The sequence below is a fragment of the Tubulanus polymorphus genome, chromosome 12 (assembly GCF_964204645.1).
Source record: "Tubulanus polymorphus chromosome 12, tnTubPoly1.2, whole genome shotgun sequence".
Taxonomy (NCBI): domain Eukaryota; kingdom Metazoa; phylum Nemertea; class Palaeonemertea; order Tubulaniformes; family Tubulanidae; genus Tubulanus; species Tubulanus polymorphus.
This window is the reverse complement of record NC_134036.1, coordinates 5,662,128-5,679,070: the sequence shown is the minus strand read 5'-3', so window position 1 is coordinate 5,679,070 and position 16,943 is coordinate 5,662,128.

Below are 16,943 nucleotides of genomic sequence, written 5' to 3'. Positions count from 1 at the left end.
GTTAAGAGTTACAACACTCGGAATGTACCTCAAAAATTAATTTAATAGATATGTGCCCAGGACGTTTACGTACAAACTACTTACAAGGTTTGGGGAGTTGCTAAATATTTATCTAGCCATTAGATCTCGGAATTTTCAACAACAAAAAAAAAACATTCAGTGTGTAGGGCATCGGAGATACATGAAATATACAAAACCTGCGAAGATTTATTAGGTTTAAAGAGACGTTGACTGGTAAAAATGACTAGTTGCATTCGTTTCGAATTAGGAAAAGTCCACACTTACGCGTTTCCTTAACTGCAAATGACCTAGCAAAAAACTAACTACGATATTCAAACATCAAAGCAATATCTACTGAAACAGATATAATACCCCTTGGAGTGGTATGAACTGTACTACTCCGCATATAATGTATTTCTTGTTAATCACTGTATCATCCGAACTGCGTTTCGTATTAGGACTAAGGCTTTGTCGAATAAAGTAGAGTACGTAAAGACAAGTGTTTGCAAAAAGCTGAACGTTATGTCCTTTAAAAGTCACTTTTTGACGCCTTACGCCTACGGCTCCGCGTCCTCTGATGGCATGTGTTTCAGGTGACAATTCAATTCAATTCTTTATTGATCCTTATGTTGAACATTACATATAAGATTCCCAAATTCAATAAAGTTACAATTGAAATAAGGAAACACAACATACTAAACACATGCGTATTTCATACAGCATAACATAAACCAGCCCTTGCTATTTCAAATGACAACGTGTACTTCAACCCTGACTCAAGAGGATCTAGTGGCAGCCCCGGGATTTAGCCCGGTCGACCTGCTACCCTGTCGCCAAATCTCGTCATTCCCCAAATGTCTTAGAACTTCGATTTCAAATTTGCAATCCCACGTTAGCCTATCCCAAAAATTCTACATTTTTTTCGCAGGCGTTAAAGAATTTATTAAAAATTAATTTTCTTGTTATCTCCATGTCAATTCAATCACGTCAGACAGTTTTAGATATAATATTCGACGCGCATTGGCAATGCATGGACAAGTCCTTTGCGAGAAACTCTGCAAAGGCAAACTCAAGGGCTGAGTGGAAAAAAACTCGCATCCAGAACAGTCGAATAGTATCTTTAAACAATTCTACACTGGAGGCGGAGGAAATCATTCAATGTGATTCAGTTTAATACACCTTCATTGTCATTTGAATAACAAAATGAAGCGCAGATAGTTGTTTATGTAAGTATTCTATTTCTTGTATCCGCGTTTAGTTTTTGCTCGTACAGATTTCATATCGATAGTCAGTATTGTATATAGAAGGGGATTGAGGGACGAGTTGATCGGTAAGAAAAGAACCGCTAGCCAAGCCGCCACCTGATTCGGTATTTCTACCCGTAATGCCGCGCAAAACTGAACGATAATTAACGGCAGCCAGCAAAATAAATTACACAGATTTATCACCAAACTCCTGCGCGCTAAGACCAGTTCGGTAGGATCGATTCTACCCGAACCAGACCTGCTTCCAGATACGATTCTGTACATTTGCATATAAGTCACCATTATGGTTGTCAGTATGCCAGAGTTAAACACAGCAAAAATAGCGAATGAATATTGCCAGGCGTTGACATCGATTGAAATGAAATTTATTGGTAAACAAACTCCAGTAGTACCGTAGAATTTGTTCCCGAAATAAGATGATTTTGAAAGTGGTATGATAGAAATCGTACCTATTGATAACCAACAAATACAACACATGATGGACACATATCTTGGAGATGTAATCGGGCTTCCAGAAAATGGATCCACAATATTTGAAAATCTATGGCGTGTTAGAATGAACAGAAACGTCAATGAGCCTTCACAAGAAATAGTCACCATAACCCCAGCGAAACTACATAATGAACTGTCCGACCAAGTTTCAGAATTCAGGAAATAAACTCCTTTAAAAAAGTAATCTGCTCCCGCGATCAAAAACAAATATATCGACATGAGAAAATCACAAGCAGCGATATTGATAATGAGGATGTCAGAAGATGTGTTCCGATTTTCGGAGGATGAAAGTCGATTAGAACGAATACGAATTAAAATGACGCAACTGTTCAGAAAGAAACTGAACGCAGCGATTACCCAGATGATAGCTCTGAGGACGGTGTTACCCATCAGATCAGCACAGGAGGAAAATTGATCAGCTTCAGGAAGGCACGTGTCAACATTCGGAGCCATGCAGCAAAATTTGTAAGCATCGGACGCTAGGAAAACTAAAGATGTCAGATTTTTGAAAACGTCTCGCTCTGTGGAAATGAATACAGAGTTATTGGTTATATCGAGAATTCTAAGTTCATTCAATCCTGAAAAGGCATATCTGGAAACATGATGAATTCTGTTACTGCTGACGTTCAGTAGCCGTAATTTAGATAAACCCTGAAATCCATTTTTGCCAAGCCCAAGTAAGAAAAGTCCATGAAGATCAAGAACTTTAAGTGATTTCAAATCTTGGAATGTATCGTCCTCTAAATGACGTATTGGATTTTCAGTTATCAATAACTCTTTCAAACTGTAAAGACCAGTGAATGTATTTGTGGATAATGATGTTATGTTGTTGTGTGTCAGGTCCAGTGCGTGTAGATTATGTAGGTTTGAGAACGAATTTGGGAAAATATGAGACATTTCATTGAAGGAGATGTTGAGAACGTACAGATAGTTAAGTAAATAAAATGTCGATTTGTTGAAATGTATTTGGTTATTTGGTAGAGTTAAAACTCGAATTGAAGGCAAGAACAGACCACTAATATTTGTTAAACCAGTATTTCCACAGTCGATCAAAAAGCCTTGACACTTACAACCTCTAGAACACGTGACGTTACAGAAAGCCTCGTCATCAGTTGTATATTTGCAATTTACGAAACCATCACAAACTTCAGATTGTGGAATACACCGATTTTCCTGACCACATTTAAACATTCCTGGACATGAAAATGTCTCGCAGTTTTGTTCATCTTCTGAATTCGGACAATCTGATTGACCGTCGCACACTTGTCTGATCGGTATACAGTACGATGCAGGACATTTTACAGTACCAGCTGGACATTCAAATTTTTCACATCTTAATACGTGCTCGAGATTTCTACAAACTGGGAATCCATTTTTCATTCTTTCTAGAATACATCTGTGACGTCTTGAATAACAATGAGGAGAATTGAAAGAACATCTTTGTTCGTCAGATTCAATGCAGAAATTAGTGAAGTTAGTCGTACAGTGGATCTCATTGTTGCAATAAACAGTAGGATTCACTGTAACATTAGTAGTTGTTACTAATTCATCTTCTTCCAGGCTTCCACTACAATCCACGACACCATCCTGATACAACTGAGAACTGATACAGTCGCCACTGTTACACAGGAACCCCTGGCACAATTTAGCAGTGCATCCTTTTTCATCGGAACCGTCTTTACAGTTAGTGACTCCATCACATCTGTAAGACCTACCGACACAATGACCACTTCGGCAGCGAAATTTATCGGACAAACACGCAGGATGAAAACATGAGTTCTCATCAGAACCATCCACACAATCCTGTATGAAATCACAGAAACCACTTATTGATATAATTTGACCATCATTGCATTGAAACTGACTGTGTAAATTGATATCCGTACAATTGAGTTCATCTTCACCGTGTTGACAGTCGTGTCTGGTATCACATACGCGATGGTCACTGATACATCTTTGATCGTTACATTTAAACTGCCACGATTTACAACCGCTTATAGAAGCTAACTCTTCATCAGTAACATTGTATGAACACAAAACAGAACGCGCTGTATCTGTCGCATTATCAAACTGTTTCATCGTCCATTTAACTGATTGAATATAAGTAATTTCATCTCTTGTGATTATTGGGGTTATTAATAGGGGGTTGTCATAAGAATCCATTGCTAATATAGGACTATACTGATGCTGATAGTGAAATGTGTTTATCAAGTTCATTGTTTCGTTTCCTCTGTGGCTGGTTTTCATTTTACCTATTTCACCATGTATGTTATGACACATCTCTTTGCCGGTTATTCTGTCTAAACCTCGATGTTTGTTCCAGGCAGTCAGTATTTGAAAGCAGTGTTCATCTATGCTTACCCAACCAATCGTGCATTTCGAATCATTGATATGTGCGTCATGAAACATATTTCTTCGTATAGTAATTGTGGCATTAATTGTTGGATACGATGTTTCAACTGTTGTATTTTCTACATGATTCACATCATTGATACCGATTATTGGTAGTTCACAAATGAAGCTCGTGTGAACGTGTTCGATTTCGCAGGGGAATCGAACCCAGTTCGCTGATCCTCGTGGATTATTCAGTATCAGCGCTGTACACGGCATATTGACGTCATTAATCGGTTGTTTTCTGAGAGGAGATATCAATCCTCGAATAACTTCTGGTATCGTGTCGTTATTTGTAGGTTTATACCACTCTGTGTAGCTCAATGGTTTCCCATCAGTCCATGAATAATCATCTTTTGTAGGCTGGAAATCATAAAAAGAAGCACATATTTGTAGAACAAATCAGGTAGATTTGAACAGAAACAGTCATAAACTTGCCTGCTGTTTTAATCCAATCATCATTATGAGTAATTGCTTTGAATAGGCCTGTCGCAGAAGTTCTGTAGCGAATAATGTTTTAATAGAAATCATTTCCTGTTCGGAGTTGATACTGAGTAGATGTACCGCGTACTTCTGTCTACAATACAATTCAGCATTCTCCCAATTCAGACGTTCATCTTTGATGTATTTCACGCACGAAATTCCCGAATCTAAAAATCCTCGTTGACAGCGATCACCATTGGAATATTCGATCGCTAACGTCTGGCGTAAAATGTATTGTATTTGAAATCTAGCAATTTTATTACTTATTTCAAAATATATATGATTATGCGTTAAACTATGAAATGCGAGTCCTTTCGTTGCCATATTTCCACAAATTTTCAGACGATGACTGGACGTTCCAATTTTTTGCAGAAATATCTCTTGAATGAAAAGTATCGGGCTTTTTTCCGTTTTGTCATCTTCGGTGCAACTGATCGATTCTATAGATTTGATGATAAATCTATAATATTGAAATTTTTGTACCCGTTTAATTATGTTTATAAAATTATAGTATGAAGACACCGATGAGTATCCTGCCCTTGCTGGAAAGTTAGGTGACTCAATCAGTCCGCATGTATCATCAAATGAATTTACATTATTTTTGCTGAATTCAGAATACAAAAATGTGTCAACAGGGTTGTTCAATCCAAAACATTTATGACGTAGTTTTATGATAAGTGGGACAACTCTGAAACTACTGAATCCCATGATCACCGTGGTTAACACGATGTTTTCAGTGAGTGATTTACTAATGAGTCTTAATTTCCACGGACACGATCGCAACCGACCAGGATAGCATCGATCAATTCGATATTCTTGATCTGATAATATATTGATGGTCCTTATAGGAAGGCGTCGGTTTTCGGGTGTAATCACGAGACAGCGTGACCTCTTATGGATCCGACGTTCTCCTTCCTTTAAAACATACCCGTCACAGTCGGTAGGACGAAATCTGAGATATGATTTCTTATCGACTGTTAACTGACCGTCCCAGTTATAAGCGTATCCTACTACAGTAACCGATCCACCTGATGTAATCAGACTGACGACGTTACGGTCGTATGTCTTCAAACGAGGACAGTACGGACCGTATCGTCTAGCTTTGAAATTACCACCATCAAATATATAAAATCCAGCTCGCTCGCAGTTCTCTGATAAAACAGTCAGTTCCATATTTTCTTCAGAAATATCAACTTTCCTTTTAGATACTATTGTATTTATGCGATACGTTGGTATCGTTTTCTTCGATGACGGGAAGATCTCGCGGGATTTTAAATTTGGAATCTGTAAATATAAAATCTATGATGTCAGTTGATATTTAGATTTAGAATTTACAAGTAACATTCATTCCAACAAACGACCATTTGAATTTATACTCACCGATTTCCAATGATAAGTGACGTGTACATCTTTTATCGATAGTGATCCCACTTTAAAGTTCATTTCTATTCGTGACCTCGTAAGTTCTCTGTTCACCAACACGCACAGAATGACGAGAAAGCCGTCAGATTTAACACTCAGTGATTCCAGGTAGTTGTATCCGAGTAAAATATCAGTTCCTACAACGCGTAACCCTTCTTGTTTATATACACCGATGACGTCACCGGACGTGACGAGATCACGTGTCCAGTTGAAGACGACGTACTGTAACACTTGCACTGTGATAGACCAGCAGTGTAAGTGTTTTGATCGAGTTATTACGTGTAAACTGTTGTCATCGGGAATGAGCACTCCCGACTCGTTATTAGAGATCTGAATCAACGGATTAGAGACGTTCCAATCCGATAATTTGTACAACTGTACTAAAAGCTTACATTTGATTTGAATGTATTTTAGTGTCGGAAAGATGAATGCATTATTTGTTTTAGTATAAAACGATGAAGGCGGATGTCCCGCTTGTTCTCGTATAAGAGCTATAGGCTTACTGCTGTTGCTCCATCCGTCGTGGATTTCAATGGTCGCTGATTGAGGTCTTCGATTGTATTCGAACATGATCTGACTAAATGTGAGATTCATCCCATAATCGTGTGATATTCCGATCCATTCCACAAACACTTTGCAACGAATATATATGGCCATATAAAATTTATAACCAGTTGAGGAGTGTAGTCTTTTTAATTCAGGGTTGTGTCTACAGTTGTGAGTGATTCGAGATTGACTCCGTTCATAACGATATATGATATAAACCCGACTACCTCGCGCACCGTCGACGTTACTCCTTAACATCAACGAGATCGAATCGTCACGGCGGATTTCATGTTTTCCATCACCGCATAATCTGTTATCAGACTCGTGGACGAGAAGGTAGTTATCACTACAGAATATTGACAGCTCGATATCGTGGTAAACTTGGACATGAAAAGTTCCCGGCAAAGAGCCGTTGACGAACCAACGACATTCAACACCGCGCGTAAACGACGGGTAATTCGGTGAAACGATGTAACCGGACGTAGAATCTAGCGGGTACCACGTGCTGTTACAAGACGAATTTACCGTCACAGACGATTCCTCGATAGAGTCTGTGCGATCAGCGCGAGCGATGCGAACTTGACAGACGATCAGCGACGCTACAAACAGCGCTCTCAGTCGCTGCTCCATACCGAACAACATCAACTGCGACGGAATGAACACAATTCCTACACTACCTAAATTCTGCTCTGTTGTCCACACGCGTCAAATTCTATTCATAAATGTTGCAGAATTCTAGATTTCTTACACGAAATGAATTATTTGCTTCGCTCAGCAACATTTGAAATCCACTTTTTTCAAATGGATTTTCATCCGCTTTTCCAGTAGTTTTCGCTCTGACATATGATCGTTTAAATTCCCAGTAATTACCATCGCCGAGCGAGAATTGCCCGTTTAATTTCACCACGCCTCGTTAATATCCATGTCCAATCATATTTTTAAAATGTTCCAATCATTTTCTTTACGTTAAGCTGTTTTTTTAATATTAGCTCTTCGTGTGATATATAAATATGCTTGCCGATGTACTGCGTGTGTGTATAGAACACATCATCTCGACTAGTAACGCACTGGCAATAGCTAGGTCATAATGTCCACGAATGATTGAGAAGTTCTTAGACGTTAGCTAATGTGTCTAGAAATGTTCAACTAGGGAATGATCTGAATGTGGTAAAAGCCTGAGTTGTCAGGCTTCACTCAACTATACACCGCTTGAATTAACCACCCCCCCCCCCGGCTAAATTTCACACCGATCCACAAAACCGACCCGAAGAATCAGATTCCAAGTCTGACCCTAGAATTGAGCTTATTTTGTTTCATTTTATTTCCAATACTTTCGACAAAAGCAACGAAATCTCAAACCTCCAATCAATGAAGCAGAGCGCATCCGGTTATTTTTATTTTTAATCGTTTTTTTTAAACGACTTGAGAAACTAACTCCACCTAATGCTTTACTAACCCCCACCCCTCGAGACATATAGATATGAAGTTTTTGAATATCTAATATTCAGAATTGACCTTATTAATTTCGGATCAAGTTTTGAAAACTGCGATTACCGTTAAAACCCTGGGCCCGGTTTCACAAAAATAGGTTGGAAATGGATTGAATTTCTTTAACCATTCAGTTGAGTACGTTAAATCGCTTTGGAACCCAGCTCTACTGACGATAGAAATGTGTCGCAGTAAAAAAAAAAAACGGTCGATTTACAATGATTAAACTCCGCCGTGTGACTCTTTTTTCTCAAAACTGCTGAACTCTGGCTGTTTGACCCATATCCCAAAAAAGTCAGTTTAATGATTCAACTTTATAGAGTAGAATTTAACTTTGCTTTAGTAAGCTACGGCTTTGGCACGTTCCCCGTAACAAATAGCACGCATAAATGTCTAAGATCGTATTTTTGCTATTACTATCCAGGTACCGACCGAAAAAGAAGAAAAGTGAAGCAATGCCGTCGCAATACGTAGTACAGTAATCGGGCTCTCTCGACAGGGACAACGGCTACTCACATCGACAGAAATGGAAGATGAACCAAAAGGTAAAGGCAGTTATTTCCATCAGTTTGTGTTCGAATTTGAATATCAGAGCATCTCGTTGTTCCGATAGTGAAATAGATATTTTTCTCCGTTGTGGCGTTAGTTTTCATTCACTAATTTTAATTCACGATTTTTCGAGATTTTTTCGAAAACTAGTTTATTTCAAGTTTGTAGGTCGGAATTAACCTTAAAAAATCGTTTCGAACTAAGAAAACCAGTTAATTCCGAGTTACAACACTCGGAATGTTCCTCAAAAAATTAACTAAATAGATATGTCCCCAGGACGTTTCCGTACAACCTATTTACAAAGTTAGGGGAGTTGCTAAATATTTATCTAGCCATTAGATCTCGGAATTTAAAAAAAAAAGATTCAGTGTGTTGGGCATCGGAAATACAAGAAAGATACAAAAGCTGCGAAGATTTATTCGCTTTAAAGAGACGTTGACTGGTAAAAATGACTAGTTGCATTCGTTTCGAATTAGGAAAAGTCCACACTTACGCGTTTCCTTAACTGCAAACGACCTAGCAAAAAACTAACTACGATATTCAAACATCAAAGCAATATCTACTGAAACAGATATAATACCCCTTGGAGTGGTATGAACTGTACTACTCCGCATATAATGTATTTCTTGTTAATCACCGTATCATCCGAATTGCGTTTCGTATTAGTACTAAGGCTTTGTGGAATAAAGTAGAGTACGTAAAGACAAGTGTTTGCAAAAAGCTGAACGTTATGTCCTTTAAAAGTCACTTTTTGACGCCTTACGCCTACGGCTCCGCGTCCTCTGATGGCATGTGTTTCAGCTGACAATTCAATTCAATTCTTTATTGATCCTTATGTTGAACATTACATATAAGATTCCCAAATGCAATAAAGTTACAATTGAAATAAGGAAACACAACATACTAAAAATATGCGTATTTCATACAGCATAACATAAACAAGCCCTTGCTATTTCAAATGACAATGTGTACTTCAACCCTTACTCAAGAGGATCTAGTGGCAGCCCCGGGATTTAGCCCGGTCGACCTGCTTCCCTGCCGCCAAATCTCATCATTCCCCAAATGTCTTAGAACTTCGATTTCAAATTTGCAATCCCACGTTAGCCTATCCCAAAAATTCTACATTTTTTTCGCAGGCGTTAAAAAATTTATCAAAAATTAATTTTCTTGTTATCCCCATGTCAATTCAATCACGTCAGACAGTTTTAGATATAATATTCGACGCGCATTGCCAATGCATGGACAAGTCCTTTGCTAGAAACTCTGCAAAGGCAAACTCAAGGGCTGAGTGGAAAAAAACTCGCATCTAGAACAGTCGAATAGTATCTTTAAACAATTCTACACTGGAGGCGGAGGAAATCATTCAATGTGATTCAGTTTAATACACCTTCATTGTCATTTGAATAACAAAATGAAGCGCAGATAGTTGTTTATGTAAGTATTCTATTTCCGCGTTTAGTTTTTGCTCGTACAGATTTCATATCGATAGTCAGTATTGTATATAGAAGGGGATTGAGGGACGAGTTGATCGGTAAGAAAAGAACCGCCAGCCAAGCCGCCACCTGATTCGGTATTTCTATCCGTAATACCGCGCAAAACTGAACGGTGATTAACGGCAGCCAGCAAAATAGATTGCACAGATTTATCACCAAACTCCGACGTGCCAAAATTAGTTCGGTAGGATCAACTCTACCCGAACCAGACCTGCTTCCGGAAACGAGTCTGTACATTTGCGCATAAGTCGCCATTATCGCGGCAAGAATCCCTGAGTTAAACATGGCGAAAATAGCGAATGAATATTGCCAGGCTTTAACATCGATTGAAATCAAATTCATAGGTAAACAAACTCCAGTAGTACCGTAAAAGTTGTTCCCGAAATAAGATAATGTTGACAGTGGTATTATAGAAATAGTACCAACAGATAACCAGCATATACAGCAAATAATGGATACATATCTCGGAGATGTAATCGGGCTTCCAGAAAATGGATTAACGATATTTGAGAACCTATGACGCGTTAGAATAAAGAGAAATGTCAATGAGCCTTCACAGGAAATAGTGACCGTAACTCCAGCCAGACGACACGATGAACTGTCCGTCCAAGTTTCAGAATTTAGGTAATAAACTCCTTTCAAAACGTAATCAGCTCCAGCGATCAAAAACAAATAAATCGACATCAGAAAATCACAAGCTGCGATATTGATAATTATGATGTCAGAAGATGTGTTGCGTTTTTCGGAGGATGAAAGTCGAATTGATCGAAGACGAAATAAAATGACAATACCGTTTGCGAAGAAACTGAACGGAGCGATCACCCAAATGATAGCTCTGAGGACTGTGTTACCCATTAGATCAGAACAGGAGGAAAATTGATCAGCTTCGGGAAGGCATTGGTCAACATTCGGAGCCATGCAGCAAAATGTGTAGGCATCAGACGCTAAGAAAACTAATGATGTCATATTGTCGAAAACGCCTCTTTCTTTGAAAATGAATTTAGAGTTTTTGGTCATATCGAGAACTTTAAGTTCTCTTAATCCCGAAAAAGCATATCGTGAAATATGATTGATTCCGTTGTTACTGATATTCAATGACTGTAATGTAGATAAACCTCGAAATACATTTCTACCAAGCAAAAATAAGGAAAATCCATGAAGATTAAGAACATTCAGCGAGTTCAATCCTTGGAATGCATCGTCCGCTAAATGACGTATTGGATTTTCAGTTATGAATAACTCTTTCAAACTATACAAACCGATAAAAGTATCCGTGTACAAGAGTGGGATGTTGTTATTTCTAAGGTCTAATGTATGTAAATTATGCAGGGATGAGAACGACTCGGGTAAAATATGAAACAATTCATTGGAGGAGATGTTGAGAACGTAGACATAGTTGAGTAAATGGAATGTCGACTTGTTAAAAAGAATTTGGTTGCTCGACAAAAGCAAAACTCGAGTTGATGCCGAGAAAAGACCAGTAATATTTGTGAAGCCAATATTTTCACAATTGACCAAATGACCTTGGCACTCACAGCCTATAGGACACGTGATGTTACAGAAAGCCTCGTCATCAGTTGTATGTTTACAATTTTTGAAACCGTCACAAACGTCAGATTGTGGAATGCACCGATTTTCCTGACCACATTTAAACATCCCGGGACATAATATTGTATCGCAATTTTGTTCATCCTCCGAATTAGGACAATCTGATTGACCGTCGCACACCTGTCTGATCGGTATACAGTACGATGCAGGACATTTTACAGTACCAGCTGGACATTCAAATTCTTCACATCTCAATACGTGCTCAAGATTTCTACAAACTGGGAAACCATTTGACATTCTTTCTAGAATACATCTGTGACGTCTTGAATAACAATGAGGAGAATTAAAAGAACATCTTTGTTCATCAGATTTCGTACAGAGATTTGTGAAGTTAGTTGTGCAGTGGTTTTCATCATTGCAATGAACCGTAGGATTCACTGTAACATTAGTATTTGTTACTAATTCATCTTCTTCGAGGCTTCCACTACAATCCACGACACCATCCTGATATAACTGAGAACTGATACAGTCCCCATTGATACACAGGAACCCCTGACACAGTTGGGTGGTGCATCCCATTTCATCAGAACCGTCTTTACAGTTAGTCAATCCGTCACATCTGTCAGTCCTACTGACGCACTGCCCGCTGATACAGCGAAATTGTGCGGACAAACACGTGGGATGAATGCAAGATTTCTCATCAGATCCATCCACACAATCCTGTATGAAATCACAGAAACCACTAATTGATATAATCTGACCATCATTGCATTTAAACTGGCTGTGTAAATTGATATCCGTACAATTGAGTTCATCTTCACCGTGTTGACAGTCGTGTCTCGTATCACATACGCGATGATCGCTGATACATCTTTGATCGTTACATTTAAACTGCCACGATTTACAACCGCTTATAGAAGCTAACTCTTCATCAGTTACATTGTATGAACACAAAACAGAATGCGCTGTATCTGTCGCATTATCAAACTGTTTCATCGTCCATTTAACTGATTGAATATAAGTTATTTCATCTCTAGTGATTATTGGGTTTATAACGAGCAGTCTGACATTAGTCACTGTCAGTATAGAGCCATATTGATGTTCATAGTGAAATGTTCTTATTAGGTTCATTGTTTCATTTTCTGTGTAACCGGTTATTTCGCCTTTTTCACTACGGATGCTATGACACATCTCTGTTGCAGCTTTTATATCTAAACCTCGATGTTTGTTCCAATCTGTCAGTATCTGATAGCACTGTTTATCTATGCTTACCCAACCAATCGTACAGCTCGAGTTGTAGAAAGCCGCATCTTGCAATATATTTCTTCGTATAAAATATGTGTCTTTGTTTAATGAATCTGATGTTTTAACTGTTTTATTTTCAATTGAATTCTGCAAATCATCGATATCGTCTCTGTTCGATTCACACATGAAGCCCGTATGAACTTCAACCACTTCACACGGGAATCGAACCCAGTTCGCTGATCCGCGTGGATTATTCAGTATCATCGCCGTACACGGCATATTCCCGTCATTTATCGGTTGTCTTCTAATAGAAAATATCAATCCTTGAATAACTTCTGGTATCGTGTCGTTATTTGTAGGTTTATACCACTCTGCGTAACTCAATGGTTTCCCGTCAGTCCACGTGTAATGGCTAGTTGTAGGCTTGAAATGATTGAAAATATGAATATATTTATACAAAATTACAAAAAACCAAAAATTTACGGTAGTTATATAAGTGTATTTACATTTATACATTGTATTTATTTACCTGCAGTTTTAACCCAATCATCATTATGAGCGCTTTCTGTGAATACGCCTGTCGTAAAAGTTCTGTTGCGAATAATGCTTTGATAGAAATCATTTCCTGTTCTGAGTTGATACTGAGTAGATGTCCCGCGTACTTCTGTCTACAGTACAATTCAGCATTCTCCCAATTCAGACGTTCATCTCTGATGTATTTTACGCATGAAAATCTCGAATCTAGAAATCCGGTATCACATTGCACGCCATCGGAATACTCGATCGCTGACGACTGGCGTAAGACGTATTGTATTTGAAATTTTGTATTTTATTTCAAAATAAAAATGTTTTTCAGATAAACTATAAAATACGAGTTCATTCGTTGCCATATTTCCGCATATTGTGATACGATGAATAACTATCACCGGAAAATCAATCTCTTGAATGAAAAGTATCGGGCTGTTATCTTTAAGCAGACTTGCTTCGCAACTGATCGATTCTATAGATTTTATTATAAATCTGTAATGATAAAATTTTTGTTCGCGCTCAATAACGTTTGTAAATTTGTAGAATGAAGGTTGATAGTATATACGTTGTGCCCTTGCCGGGTAGTCCGGTGATTCAACCAGTCCGCATGCATCGTCAATTGAATTTGCCCGGTCTTTGCCCATCTGAAAATCAAAAAATGAATCGACAGGTTTTTTCGATCCCAGACATTTATGACGTAGTTTAACCATTAGTGGAGACGTCCGGAACAAACGTCCACTGCCCATGAATACTGTGGTGAACACGATGCTGTCAGTGATATATTTACTGACTATTCTGAATCCCCACGGACACGATCGCGACTGATCAGCATAGCATCGGTCAATTCGATATTCATGTTCTGATAATATGTACATTACTTTCAAGCGAAGCCGTCGGTTTTCGGGTGTAATCACGAGACAGTGTGACGTCATATTGATCTGACGTTCTCCCTCCTTTAAAAGTTCCCCGTCACAGTCGGTAGGACGAAATCTGAGATATGATCTCTCACCGACTGTTAACTGATCATCCCAGTTATAAGCGTATCCTACTACAGTAACCGATCCACTTGATGTAATCAGACTGACGACGTTACGGTCGTATGTCTTTAAACGAGGACAATACGGACCGTATCGTCTAGCTTTGAAATTGCCACCATCAAATATATAAAATCCAGCTCGCTCGCAGTTCTCTGATAAAACAGTCAGTTCCATATTTTCTTCAGAAATATCAACTTTCCTTTTAAATACTATTGTATTTATGCGATACGTTGGTATCGTTTTCTTCGATGACGGGAAGATCTCGCGGGATTTTAAATTTGGAATCTGTAAATATAAAATCTATGATGTCAGTTGATATTTAGATTTAGAATTTACAAGTAACATTCATTCCAACAAACGACCATTTGAATTTATACTCACCGATTTCCAATGATAAGTGACGTGTACATCTTTTATCGATAGTGATCCCACTTTAAAGTTCATTTCTATTCGTGACCTCGTAAGTTCTCTGTTCACCAACACGCACAGAATGACGAGAAAGCCGTCAGATTTAACACTCAGTGATTCCAGGTAGTTGTAACCGCGTAAAATATCAGTTCCCACAACGCGTAAGCCTTCTTGTTTATATACTCCGATGACGTCTCCGGATGTGACGAGGTCACGTGTCCAGTTGAAGACGACGTACTGTAACACCTGCACTGTGATAGACCAGCAGTGTAAGTGTTTCGATCGAGTTATTACGTGTAAACTGTTATCATCGGGAATGAGCACTCCCGACTCGTTATTAGAGATCTGAATCAACGGATTAGAGACATTCCAATCTGATATTTTGTACAACTGTACTAAAAGCTTACATTTAAGTGGAATGTATTTTAGTGTCGGAAAGATGATTGCATAATTTGTTTTAGTATAAAACGATGAAGGCGGATGACCCGCTTGTTCTCGTATAAGAGCTATAGGCTTACTGCTGTTGCTCCATCTGTCGAGGATTTCAATGGTCGCTGATTGAGGTCTTCGATTGTATTCGAACATGATCTGACTAAATGTGAGATTCATCCCATAATCGTGTAATATTCCGATCCATTCCACAAACACTTTGCAACGATTATTAATGGCCATGTAAAATTTATAACCAGTTGAGGAGTGTAGTCTTTTTAAATCGGGGTTGTATCTACAGTTGTGAGTGATTCGACATTGACTTCGTTCATAACGATATATGATATAAATCCGACTACCTCGCGCACCGTCGACGTTACTTCTAAACATCAACGGGATCGAATCGTTACGGCGAAATTCATGTTTTCCATCACCGCACAACCTGATATCAGACTCGTGGACGAGAAGGTAGTTATCACCACAGAATATTGACAGCTCGATCTCGTGGTAAACTTGGATGTGAAAAGTTCCCGGCAAAGAGCCGTTGACGATCCAACGACATTCAACACCGCGCGTTAACGAAGGGTAATTCGGTGAAACGATGTAACCGGACGTAGAATCTAGCGGGTACCACGTACTGTTACAAGACGAATTTACCGTCACAGACCATTCCTCGATAGAGTCTGCGCGATGAGCGCGCGCGATGCGAACTTGACAGACGATCAGCGACGCTATAAACAGCGCTCTCAGTCGCTGCTCCATACCGAACAACATCACTGCAACAGAATGAACGAAATTCCTACCCTACCTAAATTCTGCCCTGTTGTCCACACGCCTTCAAATTCTATTCATAAATGTTGCAGAATTTTAGATTTCTTACACGAAATGAATTATTTGCTTCGCTCAGCAACGTTTGAAATCCAATTTTTTCAAATGGATTTTCATTCGCTTTTCCAGTAGTTTTCGCTCTGATATATAATCGTTTAAAATCCCAGTAATTACCATCGCCGAGCGAGAATTGCCCGTTTAATTTCACCACGCGTCGTTAATATCCATGTCCAATTATATTTTTAAAATGTTCCAATCATTTTCTTTACGTTAAGCTGTTTTTTTAATATTAGCTCTTCGTGTGATATATAAATATGCTTGCCGATGTATTGCGTGTGTGTATAGAACACATCATCTCGACTAGTAACGCACTGGCAATAGCTAGGTCATAATGTCCACGAATGATTGAGAAGTTCTTAGACGTTAGCTAATGTGTCTAGAAATGTTCAAATAGGGAATGATCTGAATGTGGTAAAAGCCTGAGTTGTCAGGCTTCACTCAACTATACACCGCTTGAATTAACCCCCCCCCCGGCTAAATTTCACACCGATCCACAAAACCGACCCGAAGAATCAGATTCCATCCAAGTCTGACCCTAGAATTGAGCTTATTTTGTTACATTTTATTTCCAATACTTTCGACAAAAGCAACGAAATCTCAAACCTCCAATCAATGAAGCAGAGCGCATCCGGTTATTTTTATTTTTAATCGTTTTTTTTTAAACGTCTTGAGAAACTAACTCCACCTAATACTTTACTAACCCCCACCCCTCGAGACATATAGATATGAAG